Raw genomic sequence first — 9,615 nt, 5'->3', positions numbered from 1 at the left:
GAATTTCCTAAGTGGTGAGAGCCAAAAGATGTCTTTTGTTATACTAAGGGAGATGACTTTGGGACACCCACCCCCCATCTAAGGATGGGGGCTGGTTGCCAGGAGAACCAGCCATGCGGTTAGAAGATGAGAACTTTCAGTTCCAGCCCCCTGACCTCTGGGGAAGAGACAGCAGCTGGAGGTTGAAATCATGCCTGTGCAATGAAGCCTTCAAAAAAAAAACCCCAAAGGAGGGGATTTGGAGAGCTTCCAGGTTGGAGAGCATGTGGAGATTTGGGGAGAACTGTGTGTCCACAGAGACCATGGAAACTCACCCACATTCCCCACACCTTGCTCTAGGCACTTCTTCCATTGAGCTGTTCCTGAGTTTTATCCTTCTATAATACACTGGCAATCTAGTAAATAAAATGTGCTTCTGAGTTCTGTGAGCTGTTCTAGTGAATAAATGGAACTCAAGGAGGGGGTCATCGGAATCTTCGATAGGTGCTTAGTGAGAAGCACAGGTGGCAACCTGGACTTGTGACTGGCATCTGAAGTGCTGGGGGTGAGGGGCGGTCTTGTCGCACTAGCCCTTAACCTGCAGGCTGCTGCCCTCTCGAGAGAGAATTGAGTTGAATTGTTGGAGAACTGCTTGGTGTGAGGAAAACAAACCCACATGTCGTAACTGGCGCTCAGGATTGTAGTACCATTTACCGTCGTATTAAATATTAAGTAACAAATCTAACAAAGAATTTGCTCAGCCCTCTCTTTTTATTCTCCATCGGCAGTGTCCCATATGGGTCTAGAGGGTTTTGATTTATAGAAGGGCAAGCAAATTAAGTTGGTTCAATCAGAACCAATATGGAACTTTTGTGGAGTTTTTGGAAAAGAGCAGTCCTTTCTTAGGGGATAGCGGAGACTGTTGGCTGTATGCTTGGAGCGTCATGCCATGAGTGGAGCACTTGTCTTGGAATAAAGTCAAAACAGAGGAAGCTGAGAGATGGGCAGAGACCTGACATTTGAGCTCCTGGGTCCATCCAGTTTAAAAATCTACTCTCGAGCTGTTCAGTTACACAAGTCAATATGTTCCATTTTATTTCCCCTTAAGCTAGTTTGAATTGAACTTATGCTCCTTGCAGTAAAAAGATCTTCACTTATAAATGCATCAATAAGATGTGGCTGATATAAACAGGGAACAAAGATGGAAGGGAATATGTTCCTTCCTGAAGAGAATTACAACTTGACTGTCAGACAGCTTGCTCTGTGTATTGACAGTGTAGGTTGATTTAAAACAACAAAAATTGCCTTTCATCTTCAACTTAGCTCTATGCCAGCCCATTTTGGATATATGCCATCCTGTGATTAGGAATTTATTATTTTAAGATAGTCCTTTCCAAGTGTATTTTATTCCTTTATATTTTTATTTCATTTCACTATTTTATTTTGTTAGGTTATATTATTACTTTGGGTTTTCATTTTATTCACTACTTATGTTTTAACAGAAGAAGTGTCTTGAAATTAACCTGCAGAGAGTCCCAGTGTATATATTGAAAAATATATGTGATACTTTTTCAAACTGTGATACTTTGGTAACCAAGAGAATGATGAGGCCTAAAACACCTCCATCTAGACCTGGAGCCCATAACATATCATTTGAAAACCACTGGATTAAGGATCAGAAGTCTCTTAGGTCTGTTTTTTTTTTTCTTTCTTATCAGTTAAGCATAAATTTTTGTCTTATAGAATTTAAATATACATAATAAAAGTAAGTTTGGGGCTTCCCTGGTGGTGCAGTGGTTGAGAGTCCACCTGCCGATGCAGGGGATACTGGTTCATGCCCCGGTCTGGGAAGATCCCACATGCCGAGGAGCGGCTGGGCCCGTGAGCCATGGCTGCGTCCAGAGCCTGTGCTCTGCAACGGGAGAGGCCACAACAGTGAGAGGCCCACGTACCGCAAAAAAAAAAAAAAAAAAAGTAAGTTTGAAGTCAGTGAGAAAATGACTTACTATTACTGCCTTCCCCAGAAGACATTCCTTACCTTACTCATACATGCTCCTGGTCCCACTCCTTGATGAAGAAACCACTTTCAGCATTTTTAGCTATTGCTACTGATATTAATTCCACATTTTAAAATGAAATGCTCAAATCGCCACTTCCTTTAGCTCTTAATTATAGACATCATTTGTTGAATTCTACTAGTGGACAAGAATTTAGCTTCTATATAACCATCACTTCTAATCCTTTTCCACCCATCTTCCCAATATAGTTACAACACAGTAATTTAACAGCTAGTATTTGTTTGAATTATTTTGGCTATTTAATATTATTCTCTGCTCGTCAGATACTGTACTCTTATTATATTTTTCAAAACTCCTTGCTTTCCCTGGACTTAATAACTGTTTCAATTTTTTTCCATTTGCTTAGTTTTCAAAATAAATTATGCCTGTTATTAATTAGGCCCCAAATTCAAATAGCTCTGTCAACTCCTGTCAATATAATTTTCCAAATGGTCAACTAAATGGTCATTTCTCCCTCCTTCCCACTCTGCTACCACCCGATCTCTCCCTGCAGAGCCATCTCTTCTCTTTTTCCAGTCTATAGTGGATGCTCTTATGACCTACTGCACAGTTATCTGGGGACTTCTTTCACCATTCTCTTAGAATTTCTCTATGTTGATTGCCTGTGTGTTGAATCTCCTGTATACTGGATCTCATATTGTTTCTTTTCTAAATTAATTTGATTTGCGCATAGCTTCTTGGTGGTTTTCTGTAGGAGGTTCACAGAAATTAATTTAAAATCTGTACATGTTTGACAATGTTTTTATTCTATCTGTTACTCAGTTGATAACTTGGCTGAGTATAGAATTTTAAGTTGAAAATAATTTCCCTCAGTCTTCTGGCATTGCTTCATTGTCTTCTAGCTTCTAAGGTTGGTAATTAAAAGCCTGAATAGACCTGTTCTTTCCTTGTGTAAACATTTAAAATCCTCCCTTTATTTTTATTTATTTCTGGGTTTTGGGAGACAATTCTCCCTGTGTCTCTTGTATTTCTACATGTCTTTTGAACTGAGGCACTGATAGCCTTTTGTTCTGAATTATCTTTTCAAAGACATTTGTATAGAAAACAGCCTTGGAAGATATAGTGGCTCTCTCTTTAACAGAGGGTGTATTTGGTTGTCATCCAACATATTAAGGCAGTGTTTTCCTCTGTGCAAAGTTTGGGCAGCTTTGCTTGTAGCCTACTATAAAAGAATTGGGTTTCCCAAGCTCAGGGTTTCTCGGCTGTGACACAAACCCACAGCATGTGTAACATCTACCTGGGGTGCTCTGTGTTTCCCCCATGGCACTTATGGAGCGAGGTGAACCATGTGAATATGAAATGCATCCTGCTTGTTGTATTGTAATAAAGTCCTTTCTCTCTAATCCAGGAGGATCTCTTCTTCTGCCAGAGCCTATGAAACTCTGGCAGGCTTATTTGTTTGCTTACAAGTTGGATAAAATTTCAGACCCTTCATAGTTATTGACAGTGGTGATTGGCTATGAGCCTTTTTCATTTATTTTAGGGGTTCTTGGTGAGGTATTTTGTGCTCTCCAGAAATATAGAACCAATAAGGTAAACATATACATGTGTGTGTGTGTGTGTGTGTGTGTGTGTGTGTGTGTGTAATACAGAATTGGCTCGCACTATTATGGGGGCTAAAAAGTCCCAAGATCTTCAGTTGGCAAGCTGAAGACCCAGGAGGGCTGATGTATAGTTCTAGTCCACTTCAGAAGGCCTGAGAACCAAGATGGTCGATGGTGTATATTCTACATAAAATTAACTGCCACAAATCCAGCCCTTGTCAACTTGGCAACCAATGCATCTTTTTAAACCATTTTAATCCCCAAATAAAGATAATAACAAGGTCATGATTCTGCCTAACATGATACAACTATCCTGCATACAACCAAAATGCACATACCCCTTTTCCAGAAGAGTAGGAAAAGTCCATGAATGATGTTTACTCTTTGATGTCCTGTAACTTGAGTACTATGATGTAAAGTAAGTACATTTTATTATACTGTACTTTTACTGTACAATATATTACATGATAAGGGAATAAGAGAAGGAAGAAAACAAAGATATTTACTTAATATACACACACATATCCATAACAAAATAAGGAGAAAATACTTATGACAATTACAGTCCTCATTTCTGTAACTGGTCATGTGGCTGTAACTGGTATTTATAACTATCTTCTTCTATTATCCATTCTATATTCCTTTACCCTTCAGCAAGCATCTCAGTTGATTGTTGTTCTTTACCTGGTGGGGTAATACAAACCTTCATTCCTGAAGGGTCTGGGCCACTAATATTCCTGCCTAGATTGAGTTATTGTAGTTTTCCATTGACATTAATCATAAGGCATAGTGATACTAAGAGATGTCTTTAGTGGTCTCCTGTATTCCAGACATACACAGCATTACCTCCATTAGGGAGTAGTAGTCCCATGTCCTCTGTGGTAGTCTGGATCAATCACCCCAGCCAGTATAATAACTCCCTTCTTTGCCTGTTGATTCAGAGACATGAAGAGTCCGAAGTGGCCGGATAGCAGTCTTAGCTCCCAGTCCAGTGGAATAATTCTTTTGTCTCCTGAAGGAAGCATCCCTCGTTTTGGAACTGAGACCTCTAAGCCAGCAAAGCATAGAGTCATGGAGACAGGAAGCAAACATTTTGTGGGTCACTAGGGGTAATAGTGAGTGGTACCACTCCCATTTCTACCCCTTGATTCTTAACTATGAGAGAAACAGAATCATTTCTGGATACTGATTTAGAGCATATACAACCTTCTAGAGAACCTTGCACCAGCCCTGCAAGATATTACCTAGCTGGTGCTGTAACCAATTCTTCAAAAGGCTATTCCATGGTTCCATCGGCCAGCTACTTCAAGATGGTGGGGAATATGGTAAGACCAGTGAATTCCATGAGTGTGGGCTCATTGCTATACTTCTTTTGCTGTGAAGTGAGTTCCTTGATTAGAAGAAATGCTGTGTGGAATGTCATAACAGTAAATAGACATTCTGTAAGTCCATGGATGATAGTTTTGGGTTGAGTGTAGGGAAGGCAATTTCATATTCACAGTAAATGTATATCCCAGTAAGAGCAAAGTGCTGCCACTTCCAGGATGGAAGTGGTCCAATATAATCAACCTCCCAACACGTAGCTGAATGATCACTCCAGGGAATAGTGTCATGTTGAGGACTCAGTGTTGGTCGCTGCTGCTGGAAGACTGGTCACTTAGTGGTGGCCATAGCCAGGTAGGACTTGTTGAATAGAAGTCCATGTTGGTAAACCCATGCATAACCTCCACCCTTGCTACCATGGTCACTTTGTTCATGAGCCCACTGGGTGATGACCAGGTGGCTGGGGAAAGAGGCTGACTGGTATCCAAAAAATGGGCCATCCTAATTTCTTGATTATTAAAATCATCCTCTGCTGATGTCACCCTTTGGTGAACATTTACCAAATGCTTTATGGGACACACATATCTTCATGTCTTCTGTCCATTCTGAGAGGTCTATCCACACACCTCTTCCCCAAATTTCCTTGTCACCATTTTTTTCCCAATCATATTCCTTCCAAATCCCTGACCATCCAGCCAAACCATTGGCCAAAACCCACAAATTGGCATATATCAGTAATTACACATCTGGCCAGTTCCCCTTCCAAGCAAAGTGAACAATGAGGTACACTGCCCCAAGTTCTGCCCACTGAGGTGATTCCCCCTTACTACTCTTTTTCAGGGATGTCCTAGAAAGGGGCTGTAGTGCTGCAGCTATTTGCTTTTGAGTGGTACCTGCATATTGTGCATACCTGCATACCTGTAAACCAGGTGCCAGTCTTCTCTTCTTCTGTCAGCTGATCATAGGGAATTGCCCATGAGGCCATAGGTGCAGGCTGGGAGAGAAAAGGCACTGGAGCAGGAGTGTGGACCATGGGCACTTGGACTATTTCTTTATGTAACTTACTTGTGGCTTCAGGACCTGCTTGGACCCGATTGGTCCTCCAATTTTTCTTTTAATCTATTGTATTGTATTCAAACGTCTTTGTCCTTATGTCCTATTTTCTAGGTTTCCTTGAATTGATCTTCCAGTACTTCTTTATTTTCTAAATTAAACTTTTTATTTTGAGATAATTATAGACTCATATCCAATTGTAAGAAATAATACAGGGAGATCCTGAATACTCTTTATCCAGTTTCCCTCAATGATAATATTTTGCAAAACTGTACTGCTATATCATAACCAGGATACTAAAGCAGTCAAATAGAGATCTTTTCCATCCCTACAAGCATCCCTCATCTAGGCCTTTTAGATATATATAGCCACACCCACTTTCCTTCCCCACCCCATCCCTAATTCCTCACAACCAGTAATCTGTTCTCTGTTTGTATAACTTTGTCATTTTAAGAGTGCTATAAATGGAATCATACATTATGTAACCTTTTAGAATTGGCTTTTTTCACTTCACATAATTCCCTGCAGGCTCATGTAATTTGTTTAGTTTATCAATTGCTGTTCCATATTATAACTGAATAGTATTCCACAACATATTTGTCTAATCATTCAACTGTTGAAGGACATCTGGGTTGTTTCCAGTTTTTGGCTATTAAGAATAAAGCAGCTATGGAAATTCATGTACAGATTTTTGTTTGAATGTAAGTTTTTCATATTTCTGGGGTAAATGCACAAGAGTGCAATTGTTGGATTACATGTATGGTAGTTGTATATTTAGTTTTATAAGAAACTATTAAACTGTTTTCCATAATGATGTGTCATTTTACTTTCTCAACAGCACTGTATGAGTGATCTAGTTTTTCTACATCTTCATCAGCTTTTGATATTGTCACTATTTTTTATTCAATGCATTCTGATAGGTATATAGTGATACCTCATTGCGGCTTTAATTTGTATTTACCTGACGTCAAATGATGTTGAATATCTTCTCATGTGCTTACTTGACATCTGTATATACTCTTTGGTGAAACGTTCGTTCATATTTTTTGCCCATGCTCTAATTCAATTGTTTTTTACTGTTGAGCTTTTACCAGTGTGTATTTGTACTTTTAATTTTTGCTTTCTCTATTTCCAAGAGAGCCTTCTTATTGAATTCCAATAATAAAAAAGATCCCGATCCATTTTTTAGGAATACATGGCTTCTTTTATCTTTCTGAGATTACTAATCATTTAAAAATTTTAAAGAGAATTTTGACATCTGCATTGGTTTTTCTTTTCTTTTTTCATTTTTATCCTTGAAATTCCTTTCTTTAACTTGCTTTATACTCTTTCTTCATTTCCCTATTGAGGCTTTCCTCAAATGGTGAGTGCTTTAGGTCTGCCCCTAATATTGTGGGACCCAGCCCAAGACTCCAATGGAAGCCCATATACCATATATCTAAACATCTAGAAATTACAATTCAAGCTAACACACTGTTCAATTTTCCTATATTTATAAGCATACTTTCAAAACAATGACTATAATAATTTTTTTAAAGTATGCAAAGCTGATTTTATTATGCCTGGAAATCATTACAACATCAAAGACAATTGAATTTAATTATTACAGCTCATGTCTGAGTATTCCATAGAGCTATAGATGTCTGGACAAGCAATAAAATAGATATAATTTATGAATGTTTAATAACATATTCTCTAAGTTATTTTTCTTGCCTTTATCTCAGCAAACTAATTATGTTATAAGCAAGATTTTTACATGATTTATGTTATTGATAGTAATGATCTACAGAATTAAAAATAGCCATAATTGTATTCAGAGTGTATACAATTTGAACACATTTTCATCAGAAAATGCAAGTTAAAGTGAATGTAAACATTTTTCAAGAGTATTGTCAAAAATTTGTTTTTATTCAAGATATTTAGAATGCATGCTTGTGGTTGTAATTCACTGTACTGGCTCTGTGATAAGTCTGGAGTGAGAGGTATCATGTGTTCTCTAATATATTTAGTTTTTGTGCCTATGATATGTGGGGATCTTAAATGGAGAGCCAGGCAAGAGGCCAAAGACAGGTTCTGCTTGGGTTTTCCATTCATACTTGAGCAGGACACTAAAAAGACATTTTTCTTTGTTTAGCAGTGGGGCTTGTCAACCTGTATGTTTCTCTCTATGGTGAACAGACATAAATCTGGCACTTTGGATTTTCAGTTGTCAGTACTTGGACGTTTTCTCTCTGGGTATGTCATTTTCTCTAGAGGAGAGTTCTCCAATCCCCTGTGGCTGCTAGAATCTTCAAGTAGAGTAGGTGAAAGGGTAGGTGTGGGGCTCGGTGGGGTGGGGGTCAGGGAAGGATGGGGGACTCTTACTCAGACTGAGTTCCACAATTTACATACCCATCCTTCACTAGTTCTGGTTACATTTCTTGCAAGCAAAATCTGGGGAGTCCATGAGGAGACGTGGAGTTTCAATAACTTCACATACAGGCTCTCAACCAATCCTCCTGTTTAGGGCAATTCTCCACACCCACCCCTTCCCTGGTACTACTTAGTCCTTGCTTTTGAGGCTGTGGATGGGGAAATCAGCTCACTGCCTCTTGGCATCCCCTTTGCTAGGCTGGTTTCCTGGGCTGTGTCATCATTTGGTCATTTACTCCTCCACCCACATAGTATCTCCTAAATCTCACCGCCATCTCTAGTTCACTGTGGCCTTCTCTCCCATTCCATTCTTTTGTGCATTGGTACTTTTTGAATAGTTTTGTTCTGCTATTCCATGGAATTTTTGAAGGAACAGAGATAAATCTACCATGTTTACCTGAAAGTGATATCATCTTTTCAAATTTTGAATGCCTCTCTAAAAGGTAGCATATTTTAGTTAAGTCATGATTACTTGCATGTGCCATGGTCCAATTACAACTCATTTAAGTGAATACTACTATCTAGCCAGTAATAGGAAAATTTATTGGAAGGTGTCAGTTAAGGTTACAACAGGAAGTAGACTTCACCCAAATGGTTCAAATGAACATTAATGAAAGGGATGCTTACAGGGCATGGTTAAAGAAAGCAACAAGGGGTGGTGAGGTACCTAGAGATCAGCAACAGTGGAAAGCAGGTACCACTTATAATGCTAAACACCTCTAGTGTTGCTACAGCCTGGTGATAGTTGAAACCTTGAGGGAGGGATTGTCAGGGAGGAGTTGTAGTTGGGGGGATTGCAACTACTAGCAGAGAAGGCACTGAAGCATGGAGGAAGGAAGAGGGGAAGAAATACTCTGATGACCTGCAGGTGCTTCCATTGGCCAACTCCAATGGAAGCCAGGCAGCAGGAGACCCAGAGTGACACAGTGTACTTTGGTGAGCTGCTGGAGCTCAGAGCATGTAAGAGAAGAGAGGGAAGACCTGGGGGAAGAGCTGGTAAGTGAAGTATAACCAGTACCGAAAAAGAATAGAGTATCTTGTAGAATCAGTGAAAGCTACTAGACTTCAGAAAGAGTGGGAACCTGGTCAGTTTCAGGAAATTTAACGATTCATTGAAATCTATTGTTAATATTTTGCATCGATATGATTCAGCTCCCAATACTTAGTCTTTATATCTCTTAGTTCAAATTCTTGACAAATTTTTATTGGCCATCAGACAGCCAGTC

The 9,615-nt window shown here is 39.3% G+C and overlaps 1 pseudogene; it reads right to left on the bottom strand.

The window, feature by feature from the left end:
- Positions 1 to 4,160: 4,160 nt before the first annotated feature.
- On the bottom strand, positions 4,161 to 8,664 carry LOC132494725 (uncharacterized; annotated as a pseudogene).
- Between the last annotated feature and the right edge of the window lie 951 nt (positions 8,665 to 9,615).

The sequence above is a fragment of the Mesoplodon densirostris genome, chromosome 8 (assembly GCF_025265405.1).
Source record: "Mesoplodon densirostris isolate mMesDen1 chromosome 8, mMesDen1 primary haplotype, whole genome shotgun sequence".
Lineage (NCBI taxonomy): Eukaryota > Metazoa > Chordata > Mammalia > Artiodactyla > Ziphiidae > Mesoplodon > Mesoplodon densirostris.
The sequence above is the reverse complement of the archived record's forward strand: the minus strand, read 5'-3'. Positions and strand labels throughout refer to the sequence as shown.